The following is a 24,538-nucleotide window of genomic DNA, read 5'->3' on the forward strand; positions in this document are numbered from 1 at the left end:
GAAAAACAAAAGGGAGGGAGGGTGGGAAAAACAAAGGCAACTTGGAGACGGATGAAACAAACACCGTTGAGAAGAAGGGATAAATGATCTTGCAAATGTTGACGTGAACGGATCCACTTGAGGAGAGACACACCGGTTAAAAAAAAGGATTGACAAGACAGACTCGATGATCAAGAAGGATTAGTATTCACATAGGAATATGAGAACACTATTTGGAAAAGGTATGGAATCAACATTTGACTTCGAAGCAACTCGAATACCACAACTCAAAACAAAACAAAGGATTGGCTTGCAAAATAAGCCAGAACAAACATATGATAGAGATTTCGTCCGAAGTTTTCGTGGTGGGGCCTACACGGGCTCGATCGTACAGCACCATCATGTACAAGGCAGTGCACATGACATACGAAGCGTCCCCGAGTCGGCATAGCCAAGGACTCTTTAAGACACAACGAGACCACTGTAAAACCAACCGTGAATATGCGGACCACTAGACGTCGAACCCCAATTTCATATCATACATCCGTCGGAAAGATATCCTAAGAGCTACTTGAATCCCCACCTATGAAACTCCCGAAATTTTCAGGTTATGCAATCAGGTGTTGGGGATACAGGGGAAGCATAATATCTCACCCAAAACTAACAAATCCTACATCCAGCTGTATCCATCCTTCAACACATAACCAAGAAACCTTCGGAAATCGTCTACCTCAACCTTCGAAAAGCATCCGTTATACAAGTCATGGCAATACTCCCGTACTCACCTCAGTACTGGGTTATCGGGGTTATCTCACCAACAACTGCATAAAAGAGATTTTCGATGTCGGCGTACTAAACTCAGGTATTCCAGAACTGCAACGATAAAATTATGACGACAACACCTCAGAGCTCAACTCCCCGGGACACTTCCACTAAACCCCTGACAGGAGGCACCAAGACAATGTTCTCATCATAAAACCATCGGAACGATTCCAAGATACCCGCGTGATCCTAAAAAAAATTTAGTGAAATTTGAGAAGAGAAGAGTCAAAACTCTACGTCAGGATGCCTTACCAGAGCGATGAAGAGACTGGGGAGTAAAAAGAATTCCTAACTCTCCGATATATAATTCCTAAATGACTCAAAACATTTTTCTAGACACAACTCGGCCGCTAAAAACGATCAAGCAGTGGGGCTCCTAAGGTCGGGGAAGGCTCTGATTACCAACTTGTAACGCCCTCGATGCGGCTATATCTCCCACGTGTCGAAGCACGACTTAGAGGCATAACCGCATTGAAAGCAATGTCGCAAGTGAGGTAAGCTTCACACAACCCATGTAATACATAAGGGAAAGAGATACATAGTTGGCTTACAATCGCCACTTCATACAATTACATGAATAAAGCATTACATCATACAGATACAATCAAGGTCCGACTACGGAACCAAAATAAAAGAAGAACCCCAAATGCGACAAAGGTCCCCGATCGACCCCAACTGGGCTCCACTACTGATCAACTAGAACGAAACAACACAAAGGGCAAGATCTTCATCGAGCTCCTCCTTGAGCTTGGAAGCGTCGCCTGCTCGGTAACATAGGCACCTGCAAACTGGTTTTGGAAGTATCTGGTGAGTCACGAGGACTCAGCAATCTCGCACCCGCGAGATCGAGACTATTTAAGCTTATAGGAAGGATGGAGTAATGAGGTGGAGCTGCAGCAAGCGACTAGCATATATGGTGGCTAACATACGCAAATGAGAGCGAGAAGAGAAGGCAAAGCACGGTCGATAAAAGTATGATCAAGAAGTGATCCTATAGCAACCTACGTCAAGCATAACTCCAACACCGTGTTCACTTCCCGGACTCCGCCGGAAAGAGACCATCACGGTTACACACACGGTTGATGTCTTTTAATTAAGGTCAACTTCGGGTTTTCTACAACCGGACGTTAACAAATTCCCATCTGCCACATAACCGCGGGCACGGCTTTCGAAAGTTCAAATCCCTGCAGGGGTGTCCCAACTTAGCCCATCACAAGCTCTCACGGTCAACGAAGGAATAGACCTCCACCCGAGACATTCCGATCAGACTCGGTATCCCGGTACAACAAGACATTTCGACAGGGTAAAACTAAACCAGCAACACCGCCCGAATGTGCCGACAAATCCCGATAGGAGCTGCACATATCTCTTTCTCAGGGCACACTCAGATGAGTCTAGCTACGAGTAAAACCAACCCTCAAGTTTCCCCGAGGTGGCCCCGCAGGCAGCTCAGTTCGGACCAACACTCAGAGGAGCACTGGCCCGGGGGGGTTAGAATAAAGATGACCCTTGAGTCTGCAGAACCCAAGGGAAGGTGGTAGGTTGTTAGTGCAAATGGTAAAACCAATGTTGGGCATTGCTGGAAGAGCTTTACTTAAGGCGAACTGTCAAGGGGTTCCCATTATAGCCCAACCGTGTAAGGAACGCAAAATCCGGGAACATAACACCGATATGACGGAAACTAGGGCGGCAAGAGTGGAACAAAACACCTGGCATAAGGCCGAGCCTTCCACCCTTTACCAAGTATATAGATGCATTAATTAAATAAGATATATTGTGATATCCCAACAAGTAAACATGTTCCAACAAGGAACAACATCTCCATGTTCCAACAAGGAACAAACTTCAATCTTCACCTGCAACTAACAACGCTATAAGAGGGGCTGAGCAAAGCGGTAACATAGCCAATCAACGGTTTGCTAGGACATGGTGGGTTAGAGGTTTGACATGCCAATTTGGGAGGCTGACAAGCAAATGGTAGGCATCGTAGCGTTGGCATAGCAAAAGAGCGAGCAAACTAGCATAGCAAAGATAGTGGTGATTTCGAGGGTATGATCATCTTGCCTGAGATCCCGCAAGGAAGAAGAACGAATCCAAGAAGAAGACAAACGGTCGTAGACGAACAAATCCTCACAACTCCGGAACGAAACCGAAGCTAACGAGAGAAGCAACCCGGAAAGAAACAAACAACATAGTAAACACACAAGCATAAACAAGTCATGATGCACAAACAAGTATGATGCATGTCCGGTTTAATGAGGCATGGCATGGCAAAGTACAACAAACAATACTACAAGTTAAGTGGAGCTCAATATGCAACGAGGTGCATGTTGACGGAACACCACATCAATTATTTAGTTATCTCTCGTTTAAGCTACCCAACAATATTAACTGTTGTTAAACATGGCAAGAGGTGAAGCATAATATAAACTATACCATCTAAACAATTTAAATGGGGCCGGATATAAAAACAACAAATCCGGTAAATCCCCATATGCATTTAGCAATTTAATGCAACAACAAGTTTAAACATTTTAAATGTTGTTATCATGATGCGGATGACATATACAAGTTTTATGCAATTTTATGAAAATGTTGACATGAGCATGTTATGAAGCATTTGGTCACCATGGCGGAACAAAAAGGGTGCCACGGCGGCGAAACAAAAATGGTGCCACGGCAACATTCCAGTCCCGGTAACTCATGGAGATACCGGTACAAAAGGAGGTGTGCGGATGCGTGCATGGATGGTGGGGTGATCCCGGATACCGGGTGTCCCACATAATGGTGGCATGGCTTACGGCGAACGTGCAAGAAGCAAACGGGCACGGTGCAAACATAGGGTGCATCTCATACAACACATGCATTCGGTCCACGGACGGCGTCTCGGGGTTATACCTTTGAAGCGTGCATTTTCAGAGCGGTTCGAGTTCGGAGCGGTGTAGAGGAAGTAGGCGTTCACGGGACGTCGTGGAAGTAGTCGTTCACGCGGCGGTGGTAGTGGTACACACGTTGCCGGGGTACTTGTCGGTCCGGTCTTGGCGACGGTAGTTGTACACAAGTCGTAGAGGAACTTGGCATATCCATGAACTTGCGTTCCGGTGTGGTAGTCAAAGTAGCCGGTCTTGCTGAACTGAAGGGGCATCGAGGGACTAGCAAAGGCCCTGCCTCGGGAGGTCACAGGAGGTGCGTGGAGGTAGCTCGAGCTGCTGGTCGTCGGGGCATGGCCGAGCAGCGGCTGGAAGAAGTGGCCGGTGTTGGCCTTGGCATGAAGCAGGGGAGGCGGAGCTCCTGCTAAGGCGATGGCGGCGAGTAGGCAACGAAACTTGGCGTCGACGTACAGATGCAGCTCGGAGAAGCAATGACTGGACCGCGCAGCGGTGGGCGAGGGACTCCGGGACGACGCGGAGGTCGAGGAACTTGGCCGGTGGCGCGGTTTGGAGCAGATCGGGCGCGAGGAAGGTCGGAGGAGCCCGAGGCGAACGACAGAGGGGCGCGAAGGGGCGGCGCTCGGCACGAGGGTGCAGCAGCTGCTGCTGTCGGCGGCGAGGTCGAGGAGGGGCACGTGGCCGCCGGAGTTGAGGACGCGGGGCGGCGTCGGGCGCGCAGGGCGAGGAGGAAGACAGGGCGCGGGGGCGGCGTCTCCCTGGTTCGGCGCGACGAGGAAGAAAAGAGGAGGGGGATCGAGGGAGAGAGATGAGTGCGGCGGCCAGAGGAAGAGATGGGGATCGATGGGAGGGAGAGTGGTTCGGGCTAGGGTTACGGGGAAAGGTAGGGGCGGCTGGGCCTTGGGCTTAGAGGCCGGCTGGGCTACAGGCTGCACTCTCTCTTCTCTCTCTCATTTTTCCATTTAAAACAAAACAGAAAAAGAGAAGGAAAAGAAAGAGAAGGATAGGCAAAGAATTAGCACATGCAAATAATATTCTTGGACTCACAAAAATGCGCTAGTCCCAAGAAAAATAGAAAGAGGCATGATTGAAAGATTAAATTCAAACTCATTTGATTTAAATTCAAATGATTTGAATAGGAAGTGAGGTTTGGGAAGGTCAAAAAATGTTCGGATTTTTGGTGGAGCTCCGGAAAATGATGAAATAAATATTGGCAAGGTTGGAGACCAAACTTGAAGCAGAAAAGGAACGAAATTATTTGTAAGTGTGTTTATGGGTGATTCCGAATTAGTGGAATATTTAATATAGCTCCCTAATATTGGAGGATATGTTATAAAGAGAAGTCACCATGTGAGTCCCTCGATTTAAATGGATCAAAAAATCCATACAATTTATTTAGTTGAGGTTTTAAAAATTAATGATATGATGGCATGATGACATGAAGCAATGCACATGATGCAAGGATGAATGCAACAAATAAAACAAATCACACAACGAAACTCGGAGTAGCTGGAAGTCTTCTGGAGCGTCGGTCTCGGGGCGTTACACATGATGAACAAAGTGTTTATGGAGTTTTTGGATAAGTTCGTCATGGTGTTCATGGATGATATTTTGGTCTACTCGAAGAACGAAGAAGAGCATAAGGAACATTTGCGTTTAGTACTTGGGAAGCTCAGAGAACATCAGCTATACGCCAAGTTCAGCAAGTGCGAGTTTTGGCTGAAGGAAGTTGGATTCCTTGGACATGTTATATCTGGAGAAGTAATAGTGGTAGACCCCACCAAGGTTGTCATGGTGACAAATTGGGAGCCACCCATGTCAGTTAGAGAGATCCGGAGTTTTCTTGGACTCGCAGGATACTACCGGAGGTTCATTGAGAATTTCTCAAAGATTGTGAAGCCCATGACGGAGTTGTTGAAGAAGGACACCAAATTCAAATGGACTGAGGAATGTGAGGCCAGTTTTCAGGAGTTGAAGAGACGCTTGGTTACATCACCAGTCTTGATTCTGCCAGATCAACGCAAGGATTATGAAGTGTATTGCGATGCTTCTCGTCGAGGACTTGGAGCCGTACTTATGCAGGAGGGAAGAGTTGTTTCATATGCCTCACGACAGATTAAACCCCATGAGTTAAACTATGCTACACATGATTTGGAGCTAGCAGTCGTAGTGCATGCATTGAAGACATGGAGGCATTTTATCATCGAAAATCATTGTGAGGTATACATGGATCACAAGAGTTTGAAGTATATCTTCACGCAGAAGGAGTTGAATCTCAGGCAAAGGAGATGGTTAGAGCTCATTAAGGATTATGATATGATATTGCATTATCATCCCGAAAAGGCTAACGTAGTAGCCGATGCGTTGAGCCGAAAAAGTCATGTCAACACACTCATGACCGGAGGATTTCCCAAGGAGTTAGCAGAGGACCTTCGCAAACTATGTTTGGAGATAGTTCCGAGAGGATATGTAGAAGCTTTGGATATTCAATCTACTTTAATGGATAAGATCAGAGAAGCTCGGAAGACGGACAAGGAGATTGCCGAAATAAAGGAAAGAATGAGTAAAGTAAAGGCTAAGGGATTTCGTGAAGATGAGCACGATACCTTATGGTTTGAGGACCGCGTATATGTGACAAATGATCAAGAGATCAGGAAGTTGATTCTGCAAGAGGCTCATGATTCGCCATATTCGATTCACCCAGGAAATACCAAGATGTATCTGGATTTGAAGGATAGTTTCTGGTGGACCGGAATGAAGAAAGATATTGCAGAGTATGTAACAGTTTGTGATGTATGTCAGAGAGTGAAGGCAGAGCATCAGAAGCCAGCAGGATTGCTACAGCCATTGCCGATACCCGAATTGAAGTGGGATAAGTTAGGCATGGATTTTATCACGGGATTACCTAGGACTCGTTCAGGCTATGACTCGATATGGGTTGTACTCGATCGTTTGACGAAAGTAGCTCACTTCATCCCAGTGAAGACCACTTACACCAGTGCTAAGTTGGCAAAGATATACATGACCAGGATCATATGTCTGCATGGAGTTTCAAGGACCATTGTATCAGATAGAGGAACCCAGTTTACTTCAAAGTTTTGGAATCAGTTGCATGAAACTTTGGGAACCAGGCTAGAGTTCAATACATCTTTTCACCCGTAGACAGATGGGCAGACTGAAAGAGTCAATCAGATTTTGGAGGACATGTTGAGAGCTTGTGTGCTAGACTATGGATCTAGTTGGGACGATAATTTGCCGTGTGCAGAGTTCTCATACAACAACAGCTACCAGGCCAGTTTGAATGGCACCGTTTGAAGCATTGTACGGAAGGAGGTGCAGAATTCCGTAGTTGTGGGACGAAGTTGGAGACCGACAGTTGTTTGGACCAGATTTGATTAAAGAGTCTGAAGAGAAGGTTAAGCTGATTCGTGATAGACTCAAGGTAGCCCAGTCCAGGCAGAAGAGCTATGTGGATTCTAAACGCAAGGAGATAGTTTACGAAGTTGGAGATAGAGTGTATCTTCGTGTATCCCCACTTCGAGGAGTGAAGCGCTTTGGAGTTAAGGGAAAGTTAGCGCCACGTTTTGTGGGACCATACAAGGTTTTGGAACATATAGGAGAAGTTGCTTACAAGTTAGAATTTCCCGAAGGATTGTCACGAGTTCACGATGTGTTCCACGTTTCTCGGTTGAAGAAATGCCACGCAGAGATGACTGAAATTCCTTCGAGAGATACAGTGCCGCTGGAATCGATACAGTTGGATAGCGATTTGACGTACGAGGAGAAGCCAGTCAAGATACTCGAGTTTGCCAGCCGAGTCACACGCAACAAGGTAATCAAGTTCTGCAAAGTTTAGTGGAGCCACCATACCGAGGATGAAGCCACCTGGGAACGAGAGGAAGACCTACAGAAGGATTACCCACACCTATTTTCTAGCCAACCCGAATCTCGAGGGCGAGATTCATCTTAAGGGGGGTAGGTTTGTAACATCCAAATTTTTAATTTGGAATGTTATACATTAGATCATCATTGCATTTTGGTTTGATCCTAGAAATTCTACGCAACTCAAGGACCCACGGAGAGAGTTGGGGATTTCGTTATTTTCATATTCGAGATTTCTCGAATTTTGAAAAGAGGATCGTTTGATTTTAATTATTTCGCTTCGAATATTTATTTTATAAAAATAGAAGAGAGAGGATAAAATGACTTCCTCAAAAATAAAAAAATATCGTAGATTTAATATTAAAATCAAATACGATTTTTATTCAGAGTTTTATCGCTATTTTATTTGAATTAGGAAAAATATGCATTTTTTCAAAATTATATTTTAGGCCCAAATAAAAGCTCACCTTGTCTGGCCTATTTTTAGAGGACGGGGAAAATTTATTTCAGGATTTTTGAAGTCCGTTTACTATTCCTCTTCTTCTTTTTCTGCACGTCGGAATTGTTTTAAAAAAAGTCAAACCGACTCCGGACCGTACCCGAGCGGGACTCCGCCTGGGGGGGGCTTTATAAGCCGCCGCTCCGAGCCGCCGAAGCCCAACCCGCGCCGCCGCCCAAACCCTAACCCTAACCGCGCCCCGCCGACGCCGTTGCCGCCCCGCGTCACCACCGTCGCGCCTCGCCGCTGCCCTGCGCCGACACCCGCCGCCCCACGCCGCCTCGTCGGAGCCCACCCGCCGCCACCACCGTTCGCCGGACTTTCGCCGGAGGTAGCTGCCGCCGCTGCCTCGGTTTTCGCGAGAGAACCTACGGTTTTTTTCTAAAACTAGATCCGTTTTTTTTTTATAAATCCGGTTTGGTTTATTTTTTTGGTTTTTATTTAGCGAACGCCCATTCGTTAGTTCGTTTTAACGAACGGTTTTCACGATTTAGCCGCAGACAGCGAACGTTCGTTCATTAGCCTGTTCGTCAGTTTTTCTTTTTCTCGGATTTTCCGCGATTATTTTCGATCGCGATTTCTGATCCGATTTTCGTTCTAGTATAACTTTTCGCTCGTTTATCGGAATCAGGCGATTCAAGCGCCTAGAGTTTCGTCTCGAAACCCTCTTTCTGTTTAACCAACTTAAACAAGATTTTGCTACTGTAAAATTTGACTTTAGTCCAGATTAGTAAACGAAGCTTGTGTCTTTCGCCGTTTGAGTTTTGTTGCTTCGTTTGATTTGATTCTTTTTGCAAACCGAAGTTCTTAAGTTGAACTTTCTGGTTAGATCTCTTATTTTGAGTTTTACCCGTGCCCTTGCTTGATTGCTTATTGTATGCTTGTTTGTTTGCAATAGAGTACCCGGAGTGTGAAGCGTGCTACTACGAGTCTCTAGGTTTCACAGATCATCAGCAAGGCAAGTAACACTTTGATCATACCTCTTTACTACCCGGATTTATTGCATTTGATCAATCCTCAAACAATTGCATGGTTAGGATATGATTAAATTGTGGGTTGGGAAGTAGATGAGGTAGTACCTATTCACCTGTTCATTATCAAACCTTGGGAGTTACTTCTACGTCGCTTATATTGCTATGCTATGCTCGTAGACGTGGATTGCATTTGAGAGTATTCATGACAGATGTGAGTGTTGTTAAATAATGGTTAACTTAAGGTGGCAACTTTAATGGCACGTGAGGAATTCAAGTGATTGCCTGTATTTTTGGAAATCCCGGGGTACCGTGTGATTCTCCTATGGACTGCCACCCAGACTCAAAGGGATCATAAGATTATTCATGCTAGAAACTTCCGTGTGCAGCCACATGCCATTATGAGCTCTGGCATAGTTGAGTAAGTTGTGGGAAACCTTTCCATGATGGGCTAGCAGATGTAGGGGATTGTAGGTGTACCGGCCTATCTATCGGTTAAGGGGACCTCTTCGGAAAGACTGTGTCTCGATCATCCGTTTCTCAAACATCTTGTAGTGCGAGAAAACCAACGGAGGAGATCGAGTCTTGTGGGGAAAAGTGCACAAACCTCTGCAGAGTGTACAAACTAATCATGGTTAGCTGTGTCCCCGGTTATGCACATCTTGAGTATCTAGTTCTTGGATTATCATGTGGATCTCATCATCTTAATTATATAATTTGATTGGGGTTAATGATTATTTTTAATTGGGAATGAGATGGGGTTTACCATTCTCAATGTTTAACAACCACCATGATAGTTAAATAAAATTTATTCCTTTGTTGTAGGGAAAAATTGGCTTTTCACAAAACATATTAACCATACAGCCTCCACCAGCCAAATATGCATGTAGTGATAGCATTATTCTGTTCATTACTCTTTTGTGTTACCTTGCCAGCATATTCCATGTGCTGACCCGTTTTCGGGCTGCAACTTATTATGTTGCAGACTTTTCAGACGACGAGTAAGGAGCCTTAGCTCGTGGTCTTTCACTCAGTGATGCTGTTGGAGTTGATGGACTCACTTTATCTTGCAAGCCTTCCGCTGTTATCGTATTAGATGGCCTCAAGCCATATTTATTGTAATAAGTTCTCTTTTGAAATATTCGATGTAATAAGTGTGTGATTGCTACTCTGTTATAAATCCTTCAAGTACTATGTGTGTCAGCATTACCGATCCAGGGATGACACTTATGCACAAAGATCAGACTGTTTGAGGTCTGGTCGCTACACATATTTATAGATGTAACCCTTTCGAACGGGAGACGCATAGTGGTCACGCATACTGTGGATTGAAGACACCTATAGCTAGCAAGTTTCATCGGCACAAAGACCGGAACAGTGCAAATGAATGGGGGAGGAGGAGATGTCATTTGTGCTCACCCACGAACGCAGGGGCGGAGCTCGTGAACGCACAGGGAGGTCATTGAACACTAGACCCTCGTAGCGACGAAACAACTGCACATTTAAAACCACCAAATCAACACAAATATGATGTTTTTTATAATAAAATCGAAAAATATATGACCTAACTCATAATTCAACATTGACCTTTGGAAGGCCGAAGAGCACCTTTTCGGTCAACAGGAAGCCGAAGAGGTATCAGGGGTCGGGGTGTCTGATACGTCTCCAACGTATCTACTTTTCCTAATGCTTTTCCTCTTGTTTATCAGCCAGTGGGCCAACCTCCGTCTTTGTCGTCTGCTAGCAGACGGCAAAGACCTGGCTGATGGCAAAGCCATCCTTGGCCGTCAGCCAGCTCTTTGTCGTTTGTTTTTTGAAGCTGTTGGCAAAGCCATCCATTGCCATTAGCTAGCAGACGACAAAGAAGTGGCTGACGGCAAATCTTTTGGTTCCAGTAGTGTTGGCTGCCGGCGGCGGCTGTGGCTTCCTCCTCCGACCAAAGAGGCCCTCCTCAACCTTCGTCACCGCCCCTACGCCGCTCTTCCTCCTCTCTCCGCCTCGAATTGCCGCAACTCCGCCGTCCCTCCGTCGCTCCTGGCTGCTGCTGCGCCGACGCCACCACCTTTCGAACTGCCACCGCCCCTATTTGGCCGACGCCCACTAGTTTTTACATCTCCACTTTGCATCATCTATTGGAGTTGCTCTTTTACATCTTCAATGTACATCATCTATTGGAGTTGCCTCTTTTTTGGAGATGTAAATTTTGACATCTCCTGTTTTACATCTCCAAATATGCATCTTCTATTGGAGATGCTCTTAGTGATGCTTCTTCTACAAGTTGTCGACCTGTATGTTATGTTGGTATAAGTATTATAAGCAGCTCGATTGAACTTTGTGTTTTTTAAAGTCATGTGTCATCAATGTCCTTTTGTTTTGTGCAAGAGAATTGGAAATTTGTCTCGTCTGCTGCGTTAACTGGCAAAGCCTATTCGGCACCCGTTTCTTCAGTTCGCGCAAACGGGCACATACTCCCACGCCGCGCTGGGCCAGCATGTTTTTTTTTTCAAAACTGGAGCAAAAAGGGTGTTTGTGCAAGCGTTGTTTCAAACTCGGGATCTCTCGTTGAGAGAGCAGCACAATGACCACCAGCACAATGACCACCAGGACAACAACGAAGCAATTGAGCCTATAAACTTCATTCCTTTCCTTTATTCCTTCAGTCGCGAGAGCCCCTGGTTTTGGGAAGCTTCCCGAATCAGTTATTCTCACTGGTCCTTCCTTTTTTCTTGGCCCTTTTTCATTTTTGTTTTTTCCTTAAACACGTGAACTTTTTTCAAATTCGATGAAATATTTTCAAATTCAGTCAACTTTTTCTAAATCAGTGAACCTTTTTGGAAACTCGATGAACTTTTTTTCAAAATCGATGAACTCTTTTTTCAAATCGATTAATTTTTTAAAAAACCGATGAACTCTTTTCTTAAATCAACTAATTTTAAAAAAAACCGATGAACTTTTTTCAATATAGACACACTCTTTTTTCAAAATCGATAAACTTTTTCCAAATTCGATGAACATTTTTCAAAATCGATGAACTCTTTCTTCATTTTCGATTTAGTTTTTTCCAAAACAGATGAACTTACTTTTTTTCAAAATTGATGAATTATTTTTTCAGTTGTGTTGGATTTTTTTTCAAAATCAATTAACTTTTTCAAATTCATGAACTTTTTTGAAGTTTCTGGACTTTCTTTCAAATGTCATGAACTGTTTTAAATTCAGGATTTTCTATGATTTTTTTGTCAAAAGTCAACGGTTGACCGGTCAACTGGCCAGCTGTCGACTGGTCAACCGTGATCGACGGGAGCGAAGGAGGCGATCGAGGCAACCTGGGCCAGCCCAGTTCCCAGCCGCGTGGGCGCACGAACTGCCAACTGGCACCCATTAGGAGCTCTCGTGTTAACTTTCTCTGACTATTTAAATGCAGAGTTATTTTCTGGCCCAGGCCCATTTCGATCGCTCTACTTTTCTAGCCAATAAATAAAAGGCAGGAACCATCCGAAACATTTCCACAGTTCTTTAGTCCCACCTCGATTGGGGAATATCAAGTTATACGGCTTAAGTATGCGTCTACAAATGGTTCCGCTAAGCCGATGATGACTATCCTAGAGACCGACATTCTGAGCGCAGTGTGCGCAGTGAGGAAAATGTCATCAGGAATTAAATAGTCTGAGGCGACTTTTTTTATGCCACCGCTGTCGTATTTGTTTACCCATGTCAAATTTGCTTTCAATGACCATAGAAAAGATAGCCGTTCGAAGCAAAGTGCAATGCCAAAACTGCTTTTGAAGGTTTTTTAAAAATTCAGAATTCAACAAAAAAACATATTTTTACATTTCAAAAAATACAGGCATACATGAAGGCATAACTCACATGTGTACATTTTCAGGACGAAATACGTTAAAATGAAGGTTGTGCAAAAAAAGACAATGGCTTTTCAAGACACGTTACTATTCATCCCAAAAGTCCATGAAATTTTTTTTTTGTGCATAGATCGCATCTCAATGTATTTTATTCTGAAATTTTATACGCACACACATCACATCATTGTGTACTGTACAAAAAAAATTAACCAAAAAGTATGAATTTTAAATTCAAGAAAAAACGGCCTCGAAGGAGGCCGAGCTTCAAAACGCCATTCTCAGTTCAAAGCTCGTATTCCCTCCGTTCCTAAATATAAGTCTTTTTAGACATTTCAAATGAAATACAACATACAACATACAGATGTATGTAGACATATTTCAGAATGTAGATTCACTCATTTTGCTCCGTATGTAGTCACTTGTTGGAATCTCTAGAAAAACTTATATTTAGGAACAGAGGGAGTACATGCCATCAATGAGCCAAAATATGTCTAGATACATCCATTTCTCTGACAAGTATTACCGGACGGAGGAAGTATTAGCTAAATAACCTCTAAAAGCATGGAGATATTATTAGGTTCAGAATGAAAAGAAACTTATGCCAAACGGATGTATCTAGTAATGAAATACATATGGATCCGAGAGATTATTATAATATCGCCATGTTTCTTAGACACCGAATTATTCTGCGTTGTCAGATAAGAAAAATGATGAGAGAAGACGATCAGAACAACTAACCAGCAGCAGACTGTTTAAAGGGCTTCAAAATCTCATTATGTTTCAAGAACTATTTTCATTCAAGTAGAACAGAGAAATTCATTTGAGGGGTAGCCTTAACATCATAATCGCGGTACGTTCTCAAGAATATTTCTATTCAAGCAAATTGTTCTAGAAAGAAATATACTGCCACCGATCTGAATTAATCACCGCAGCCTCTTGTCTTGAATAGAGGTTGCGTCAATTAATTCGGATCGGAGGGAGTACCTTTACTTTTCTTTTGATCCAAGTCCATGATGAATGATGCACTTGATAATAGTTCCCTTTTTAGTGGGAGGCGACAAAGACATGTCATACTACTTGTCGATGCTTGGGTAAAAGCAGAGATTCTGAAGTTGCTACAGAAAGCAAAAGCCTAAAAACTAAAAGATTATGATGATAGTTGGATAATCAATATTAAGCTATATTTCTTTTAGAGCTGATTGGAAGAATGAGCTGGACCAATGGGAGTTTGTGACATAAGGAGAGTATAAACATTACAGATGCACTATATAAAGTATATTAAGAAAAACATTATTACATCAGACTCCCTCCGTTTCTAAATATAAGCCCTTTCAGATATTTCAATATGGACTACATAGTACATACGGATGTATATAGACATATTTTAGAATGTAGATTCACTCGTTTTGCTTGTTACGTAGTCCAGATTGACATCTCTAAAAGGTCTAATATTTAGGAACGGAGGGAGTATAACGTAACATAACATAGAGATATAATAAACATGTCCTGATTTTAAAAACAAATTTACTACGATTAGGGCATTTTGAAGACCGAGCTCCATGGAGCCCTTTATTTTGAAAAATTCAAAATTCATAAATTTCGATTTCAAAAAATTCTGAAAAAAATAAACATGTATGCAAGGATGTAATGTGTATGTGTGATAAGTTTCAGGATGAATTGCGAGCTGCACAAAAAAAACAAAATCATGGACTTTAAAGATGAACAGTACATATATGGTAAAAGGCCCCACATTTGTCTTTTTTGTGTAGCTCACGTTTTAATGTATTTTGACCTGAAAATTTGCATACATGTACATTATGTATCTAGGTGTATCTGTATTTTTTTCCAGAATTTTTGAAACTGAAAATTTTGAATTTTGAAGTTATCAAATAAAGGCCTCCATGGAGCTCGGTCTCCGTTTGACATTTTCGATTTACTACTCCCTTTGTACATAAATACTAAAAAAAAATTATTTGTGAACAAAGGAAGAATAAAGTAATACGACAGGATCACGAGAAGATGGAAAAGGAACAAAAGAATATGTACCCCTCAGAAGCTAACACGTACCTTAATAGCATATAGTAGTTCTTCCGTACGATTCATACATGTTCCTCTTTCAGTTGATTCCTTGTCGTATTTTGAGCCATCGAGCCTAACAATTAAATCCAAATCTTCCGCTCTTATCATCCTCGAAGTCTATCATAGGAGGAATGGAGAACCATTTAACAGAAAGTGATAGCAAATCTTTTCTATAGCCAAAAATTCCCTGTTTGTTGTGCTTAGACTTTGTGTCAAAATATTGTCTTTTTTGCTCATCCAACAGATAAAGTTCCTATACTTGACACAACTTACATACCTTGGCATATAGTGATCCTTTGGTGTAAGAATCTGCATAGAAAATAAATCAGATCCATAAGAAAGATACCAAGGAGTGAGCAATCCATTTTCATATCCTAGTCCATGTTGCAATTCCTTTCCCCAAATTGATTGTAAATCTGCAGGATATAATTCGGCTAGCTACAGTGTGTGAACCATGTAGTGTTCCACCTCTCCACTAAATCGCAACAGTTCTTGCTTCTGAGGTAGGAAAGGAATCATGGTCTAGGGGTACAGCATAACATATGGGACTAAGCACTACCTCCTAGCTCAAACCCCTAAAAATTTAACAACTTCTTACCTTAATCCCAAAAAACCTGAGCTCAATAATTCCACGCATACCTACTGGGTTTGGCCAAGCTTCTCGTCAACGAATGCCTACCAGTGGAGAATGTTGTGCTGCTCCAGTGTGAGGTAAGGAATAGATTAGGGGGCAGGTACTGGATTATTGCATAAAGTACACTTTTCATATCACCAGAAAGCAACAATCATGATTATAAAATCGAATGTGCAACTGGACCTTTGCCTAGCCCAGAATAGTAGGCCTACAAAAATAGTGCAATTCCGAACATCATGTGGTACATTACAGTTCATAAACAACAGACCCTCTCTCAAAAGCACAACCAGCTAAGGCTACTCCGGTGAAGCAAATGTCTAGGCCATAACATGAAACAGCAAAATAACTAAACTATCACTAAATAGTAGTACCAGCAATCATGTAAGAGCATCTCCACTGGCCCCCCAACAAGCCCCTCAGGGCGCCTTTTTTAGCGTCGGCGGCGAAACATCGGCCAAGTTGCGCCCCCAGATTGTTGTTTATCGCCGATTTGGGCCAAAATAACAACCGGCAAACCCAAGCCGAACCCAGCGCACCAGGGGGCGCCTGGGGGTACCGGCTGAAGCGAAAAGGCGCGTGGGCCCACGTGGTCGGCGACAGACCGGCCTATTCCCGCCGTTTTCCCTCATTTTCCCTCCATTGCCCAAGCACTTCCCCCCTTCTCCACCGCCGCTCCCGCTATTCTCCTCATCAGATCCGACCGCCATGCCGCCGAAGAAGTATGCGGCCCCTCGCCTAGCCACCGATACCGCCCAGCCAAAGCAGAGGAAGCCGAGGGCGCCGATGGCAAGGCCACAGGGCTTGTCGAACGCCGAGTGGAAGGTAGGCGTTGAATAACCACCGATCACTAAAACAGGCTCATCACCAAGAGGGCCAGGGACGCGGCGGCGGCGGCGGAGCAGGAGAGGCGTCTCGCGTGGGGATGATGAACCTTCCGCATGGCCACTGCCCACAAGCTGCGTGAGGGAGCCAGCAGAGCGTCGCGTCGCCGGCCAACTTCTCGCCGCCGCTATGGGGGTACGCGCCCTCGCCTGGCTACTCCGACGGCAACACGCATGGCGGCTTCAACCCCAGCATCACCTTCCTGCATGGCGCAGTGCCGCGTGCCTCCGGCCTCAACACCCAGTACAACTACTCGCCGCCGGCGTACTCAGGCTCGCCTGCGCCGCCTCTGCGTCGTGCCGCCCTACCCTTCGCACACGGCTCGGCGCCACAGTTCAGCAACACCGACACCAACATGGACGAGATCATCACGAGCAGCTCGGTCCCCGCCGCTTCGTGCCCCGGGTTCCATGCGCAAGACGAAACGATGGACACCGCCATCGACATGGACGACGTGCTCGACGACGCCAAGGAGGAGGCGGAGGAGGAAGAACAGGTGGAGCCGGAGCCGGGGCCGAAAGAGAGAAAGAAGAAGCGGGCGCCCAACACAAGCCGGGCGAGCCTCGCGTCAAGTGGACGTCCAAGGAAGACGAGTGCCTCGCCGATGCATGGAAGACCGTCAGCATCGACCCGATCACCGGCTTGAATCAGAACACCGACACGTAGTGGAGAAGAATCAAGACGGCGTTCGACGAGCACAAGCTGGTCGACCCCGACTTCGCCAACATCCACATGGATCACAACGACAAGGCCATGGCGAACCATTGGGCGACCATCTAGGCGGCCTGCAACAAGTGACATGGGATCCTAGAGGAGGTCGCGGCTCGCCCGGAAAGCGGCGCCAACATCGAGGGGCAGGTATGGCCAGTCGTCGGCTCAGTTCTTTCGTCGTGTACTTCGCCGACACTTGTTCTTTGGCTGTGCAGATGGTTCGAATGTTCAACGTGTTTCGCCAGGACAACAGCGACCAAGAGTTCAAGTTCCTTCACGTGTTCTCCAGGATCGAGTCGTGCAAGAAGTGGAGGGAGTGCCGACTCACTCTCGCAAGGCCAAGGAGACCTACAAGCCGGATGCGCCTGCCCCGTCGGCGGCAGAAGGGCGCCCTGATGGCAACAAAAGAGACAAGGCGGCGAGGGGCGCGGCACCCGCTGCTGAACGGCTGCAATCATCGATCAAGCAGTGCATCGCCGATGCCAAGAACAGCGCCGCCAAGAGGGAGGAGAAATCCGACGCGAGGTGGTCGGCGTTGATGACGAAGCATGACGTCAAGCTCGACCTTCTCAGGACCAAAGTCGCCGCGAAGAAGAGGAACACCGACCTGGCGCTCTTGATGGCGGCAAACATGTCGATGATGGACGAGCAGGTGAAGGCGTGGTACCTGGCAGAGCGTGGCCTCATCTTGAACCAGATGCCTCGACAGGCGGCAACCGCCGCCTCTACGCCCACAACGACGCCAATGCCGACGCCAAGCCTGAGAAGTGAACATATGCGGACGCCCTGCGTGAGCACTGAAGCCACGCCAACGCCAACATCGAGCCCGAGCACTGAAGATGCGCCCACACTGACCTCAGCCAGTCCCATGGCAGAGGAGCCTGCCGTTTGATGCGTTCCATGTCTATGATTCCTTCCTTTTGATCACCGAACTTTTGGGTATGTTTGATCGCCGACCTGTGCCATGATGATCGCCTAACCTGTGGCGTTTTTTGGCAGCAGGAAAGATAAATTGGATTTTCGGGCGTTTGGGGGCCGAAACCTGGGGGCGCGACTTTTTCCGCCCTGGGGGGCAAACGGCTGGAGATGCTCTAATGGTTAAATCAAAACCTGGAAAATGCACTCATGAACACCTACAGGACGAGATGGGCCTTCAAACCTAAGAAGGAGCAACCAAAGACAAGGTGGCCATTGACAGATTGACGAGGAAGCACAAGGACGTGGCCGCTAGACTTCTCATGATCATTTATCCCCCTTGAGGCTGTATTTCCTTTCCTTGTGGGCTTATTTTTGCTGTTGCCCCCAGCCTGTACCTTACCTTTATTTTCTTTCGTTTCTATGGACCTCCGTTTTTTGGTTGGATGTTGTGCTTCGGTTGTGGTTTGCTTTATTTATAAAGCGGGGCGAGAAGCCTTTTTGGTACAAAATTCAATTAGCCGTGGCCCTTTTCAGGAATCATCCACAACACCCTATCCTAACAACTGAGTGTGTAATCCATCCTCACACAATGACAAAAAAGTATACTAGAACACAATTAACGAATTCAACAAAAATAGATGTAGCTAGTAAAAGCCTAGTTTGATAAATGTCAAAGAGCAGTTTCATATGATTCCATTGTGTTATGTGTGTGCATCAGTTTTCAAACATGATATATATAAAAACAGGAGGGTGACAGAACCTATACTAGAACCTACTACAACGCCCCTTCGGTCAGTTTTGCATCAGGTTCACTATGGGCAGAGAAGACAACACAAAAGTTGAGTGGTAGAAAATAGTGAAACTAACCTGATATGTCTTGTGGTTCCACGTCCTATCGAGGGCATCGCTGCTGACCTTGGCAACACTGAGGAGGTCATGGTCCACACGAAGTTCTTGGGCCTAAAGCTTCTTGGTTCTTCCTCCCCCAGCTAATCCACCTTCCGAGCTAACCAAGTCAAATCAATATAATTTTAGTTCCATTGTGAGTATCCGAGACGCTCTGAAACAACTGGATATTCTCCTAAAAGGCAAATAAAAAGCACTCTGAATAGATGCGAACTTTGAGAATTTCTTGTTGATTCAGTCCAGAGGAAGAGACGGCGATGGGGTGGTAGTGGGGGCAGAAAGCGAAGGGATGCAGGGGTGAAGAGCAGACGGAAACGGGGGCAGACACAGCGGTGGTGCTCTGAAAGGAGCAGAGGCAGCCCCGACAACAGCGTGCGAACAAGAGCAAGGGTGGCCATGGCAGGAGGTACCACCAAGGAGAAGAGCAATTGCGGCGCGGAGGCGGACAGGCAGCGGGTGGCAGCCGGAAACCGTAGTGCGGGCGCTTGGAAGAGGACGGAATGGGAGTTACACGGCAGTGTTGTGCGGTCGTGTGAGGGTGAGAGGCCAACGAAGCCAGACATAGTGGTAACCCAACAAGTTTAGAACAAATGCTCATGTAGCTACTTTTTTTTCACCCGTCTATTTCCATGAAATAGTGAAGAATTGGCTATCAGGAATAGGGCTTAAGTGTACTCTCATTTCAGAGATGTGCTTGCATTTTTGCAATATATTCAGTTTAGGTCAACTATGAGAATCAGGAATATGGCTTAAGTCTCAGCTAGCGCTTGCACGCATCATATTTGAAGTTAGCGAGCAGCACAAGTACTTCACAACCAGTCTTGAATCAAAGGAAATAACATCATATTTGAAACGATAAAAAAGAGGTTACACTTTTTCTAGGGAAAGATGTATGTTAACACACTAACTTATTAGTGATCGGATGTTTGAATGTAGCAAAACATGGATTTTCAAGGCTTCGGAGCGAAATGAAAGTGATCAGAAGACAAAACCTTTGCAAGTAGAGCTTTCCCTGTTCCCCATACAGTATGACTACCTTGAGAGGCCTAAATCCAATGTCCTCATATAGCTCGGGAAGTTCAACTGGTTCTTTAATATCTTGAATTGGAACATGTAAACCACCGACATCCGAACAAGACTCCAAACGTGTCATTTCAATTTTCATGACAGAAATCATAGGACCAACTTCACCTTGCAAAATTCCGACCACCAAGAGAACCTGAGAAAAAGACAGGTAAAGCTCAATAAATAAATACTCCAAGGCAGAATTGAAATTCATCACATCAATCAAACAGATACTCCGATGGCCTAAGCTAACCAGTCCTCTCTCTGAGTGTATAAATAAATAAACCACAAAAAGAATATGAGAGCTGAAGACTTAAATGCAGATTTCTATTGCAACCATTTCACTCTTTCCAATTGAATAAAAATATAATGACCACAGATTCTGCCAACTTTTCTTCTCCTGGTAATTGGAACCATGTAGTAAGGACCAAGAAACTTCAGAAAACCTGAAGAAGCAAACAAGTGGTAAATGTTATAATTTGAACAACTAAAACGATTTGATAGATATACTCTATGAATCTCAGTTCATGTTGAAATACAAATTATTCCATAGCATTTTGTGACAAAATTCAGCACAGCAGTCAACCTATTTCCCTCGTGAATCCGCCAAATTAGTTCTTGACAATCAATTCTCCGTGTAACTAGTAGGATACTCCTGGATACCCAAATCAATAGACTCCAACCGGTCAATCTTCAGCACCGTCCAAAGAGTCCTGCTCTTGTGATCTGATGGGGTAGCAAAAAGAAGCCTTATGGTGTAGCACAAATACAAATACGCATGATGGTGCAGGGAAAAAGAGTGAGGAGTAAAAGGATGGGGGTGACCTTGATGACGACGGCGGTGAGGAAAGGTGCTGGAGCGGCGGGCTTACTGCTCCGAGGATTTGTCCAGGCCTTCTCCTCGGGCTGCTACCGAAAGAAACGATTTTATCCGCCTCGGAGATGGTCGCTGGGACGCCGAGACGACAGGGTTTGGCGGAATCGCAGCCGGAGAGGGAGTCCACGGCCCTTGGTGGCTCGCGTCGGCGCCGTCGCAGGATCCGGCATCGGCACCACCGGATCAATCCGGAATTGCTCCTCCCGTCGAAAAAAAATCGATCTTTTCCGGCATCGCCACCACCGGATGAAGCCGGAATTACTCCTCCAATTGATCTTTTCCAAGGGAGGGAGTACGGGACGGGGATGGCGGAGTTTGGAGAAGGGCACGGGGACGGTGATGCGGCGAGGAGAGAAGGAATCGCGGGCGGAGGAGGAATCGGAGATGGGGAGGAGGGCGTCAGGAGGTATTTGCGGGGTTTTTTATTATTATTATTATTACGGACGTCGCGACATCTTTTCTCGACCGACAAAAAAAATGTCATCAGGAATTTAAATATTTAGGCTTCTTTAGCGAGAATTCCAAAAATTCATTCCACACAGGTATCGAACTCTGATTATCAAGGAGTGAGACTACTACCCCAACCTTTGGGATAAAGCCTAGTTCCCATTCAGTTTGCTTCAACGCATGTATAATAGTTTTAAGCTATTTTGTATTTGTGTGCTTCTCTTCGTTTAGCCACATAACAGTTTCTTTCTTTTTCGTTTTCTTTTTAGAATCACATAACAGCTTTCTGAGACATGCATAGCTTAGCTTTACTGATGTTCTATTGCTAGCCCAGCCATGTATGAAGTTATAGTCCTTGGCTCTGGTTGGTCGACATTGCGGGCTTAATTTACTTTTGGATGAATTTTTTGATCAAGCTCTTATTGTGTGGAGGTTGTTTTGAAGTTCCGGTGCTTTCGAGGGAAGAAATTTTTGCTTTTGGTTTTGGTTCTTCAAGCAACACACACAAACAACATTGGTAATTGGGTATACCAAACAAAACCTATGATATGTAGGACAGTAAAACTGAGACTAACTTCAGCCCTCTCACGCACCGAGTGTTTCTGGCCATCTATTTTCCGTGATATGGGCGTTCCTTACTGTCAGATATGCTGGGGGTTTTTACTTCCACCACACATTTGATTTCCTGGCCCAACTGTCCTAAAGGTCGGCTGCTCCAGGGGCAAAATCTGAGTCCTCTGGTTGCCTGGGCCTTTTTCCCCGGCCCAACTAGCAAACCACTCATATCCCACCCCACGAGCGTTACTGAAGAAAGGCCTACCAAACGATCACAGTCGAGTTAGAAAAGAAATGCCTCACGAACCCTAACAGAGGAGACGCCCGGAGATGACAATCCATATTCTCGTCAACCGCCACCGCTGCGCTCGTCCGATCAACCTCCGCACATCACCCCGTCGTGAAAAAAAGATCTCCACAGTCGGTGGAGTTCCCTTTCCCATCCCCATGATAGCCGACGAACATGGAGCGACCGACAAATCTATCCACCTAGGCGAGGAGGTGTGACTTACAGTTAGGGCACATCGTCCCCGGAAAAGGACACAAGTACTTGTCTACATCCATTCAGCTTCTCGATGAGTAGCCTAATCGATTGACCTGCACATGCTTAATCGAAGGTACAAACTGTTGTACGCATTGCTTTATTCCCCATTCTGGTTCCTTCTTTTCTTTTGGTTATTTGGTTTCATTTGTTCTAGAATCCGGCTCATGGCATCGGTGTGGAAGCTCGATTTAGTTGATTCGTTGATTTATGGTGGCACAAAGGTATGCGTCTTGTGAGGTTCTATCGCCAATTCAATGATGATTGATTGAGAGTTTAACCAGCCATTACTCATAGTATAATGCACCGGATGCCGGTTATTGCAGGTTTGTTACAATTTGGGATTCATAATTTTCATTCCATTGGGCTTGCAGGTACGTGGGATGGAAGCACATCTGAGAGAAGCGATGCGAGTCAATGGGATTGAAAGCAATGCATGGGAAGACATTAACGTGACGCAATGGCCAGTACGGAATATTAATATGCCAAAATCCGATGAGACGTCAGTCAACAATATTAGCTTTTGTTTTTGTTTTAGATTGTTAATATCTGAAATGCTGATCTAACAACATAAAATGTTGCAGTTCTTGTTGTGCACTGTACATGCTGAAGAACATCGAATTATTTACGGGAGTAAAACTGAGGTTGCAATATGACGAAGTACGTAGAGTAACACCTAAAATTCTGTCATTTTTTGAAACATATGGAACGATACTAACATATCCTCGCATGCAGGCCTACATCGACAAATTCAGAAGAGAGCTACCTATTGTGCTTGTCGATTCACCCTACAATAAAATGAAATACAGGAGTAGGTTCAAGCAGTACCATGCTAGGCAATCGGATGCAGCTGCGGTTGAAGACGACAAGGATGCAAGCAGTTAGTCCAGCATTGTGGTTCATTCTTACATGTGGAGTGTACACTTGGCCATAAAGCGATAGAGTAGGGTGTGGTTGGGTTTTAGTCCCGAAGAAGGTTTCTTAGCCGTGTTCTTAGTCCATTACACATGAGTCAAGTGGAAAACTTGAATAATATTGGTTACTATATTTTGCTTGAAATAAATTTGGTCTCCATGGGATCTCGTAGAAATCTATATTTGCTTTTTACTACCATGTGACAGTAATGGTGCCTGGGGCAACCCTAGAAGAATAATGGATTATGATATGTCTATTTTCATACGAGAGAAAAAGGTACGAGCATTAGAATAGCCTCACAACAGAAGTCAAAAATACTGCGTGATTCAACACGGAATCCCAGCTATGTCTCGTAGGCAGGCCGCAAAGCCAAAAAAATAGAGCATAGGATAACAAGAGTAAAAGCACGTACCATAGGGGGCCTCTGTAGGTGCTGCAACGTTGAATTGAAGCGATCACCTTCAGGAGCACAGTGGTGTGGCCATGGTACATCCATCCTGCCTCATGGAATCACATAGCATGTTCTGTCATAGCCCTACAAAACAGAGGAAAAATTACTACTTGTACTAACCTTGTCAAGTGTGTGCATGTAACAAATGTTGGACATAAGTAAACACGGAAGAATGAAATGCAACATATGGAAGAATTGAATGGTCATTCCTTTCTCTCTGCTTTTTGCGAGGACCATTACTCCCCCTTTAACAAGGCTAAAACATCATAATAAGACTTAACAGCAATCTTGAAAAGGTGGATATCCCATGTGAATCTAATTTTTCATATAAAGCACATGCCAAGTCTGTTGATCCTAGTCCAGCAATTGCACAAGAAGAAGCGAGCATCATAAATATTGAGCAACATAAGCTATAAATTGTTTATAGTACATTCCAAAATTAATAGCTTATCATCTCTATTGATCTCCAAATCTCACCTATCAGCCAAATTGAAAGAATACATGTTGAATGCAACAATTGAACGTCTGTAGATCATGCAGTTGGGGTTGGACAAATGGGGCTGGCCGTCGAGGCTGGCGGCCGGCTTCATCTAGTCCCGCGGAACATGATCCATACCCAACCACCTTGCCATCGGACGAGACGCATGGCCAGATCAAAG

At 44.9% G+C, this 24,538-nt stretch overlaps 1 long non-coding RNA gene across 9 annotated transcripts; it reads right to left on the reverse strand.

The window, feature by feature from the left end:
- Positions 1–10,456: 10,456 nt before the first annotated feature.
- LOC119361330 lies at positions 10,457–21,383 on the reverse strand. Of its 9 annotated transcripts, none has more exons than XR_005172887.1 (8): positions 20,919–21,383; positions 20,680–20,819; positions 20,431–20,539; positions 20,021–20,247; positions 15,576–15,673; positions 15,255–15,286; positions 14,966–15,094; positions 13,375–13,584 (listed from the first exon to the last, which is right to left on the reverse strand). It is a non-coding gene; the product is annotated as an uncharacterized LOC119361330 (long non-coding RNA). The 9 variants fall into 9 exon arrangements; XR_005172888.1 differs by adding an exon at positions 18,990–19,128 and having other exon boundaries at positions 20,065–20,539; XR_005172886.1 differs by adding an exon at positions 19,038–19,128 and having other exon boundaries at positions 20,021–20,539.
- Positions 21,384–24,538: the final 3,155 nt, after the last annotated feature.

The sequence above is a fragment of the Triticum dicoccoides genome, chromosome 1A (assembly GCF_002162155.2).
Source record: "Triticum dicoccoides isolate Atlit2015 ecotype Zavitan chromosome 1A, WEW_v2.0, whole genome shotgun sequence".
Taxonomy (NCBI): Eukaryota; Viridiplantae; Streptophyta; class Magnoliopsida; order Poales; family Poaceae; genus Triticum; species Triticum dicoccoides.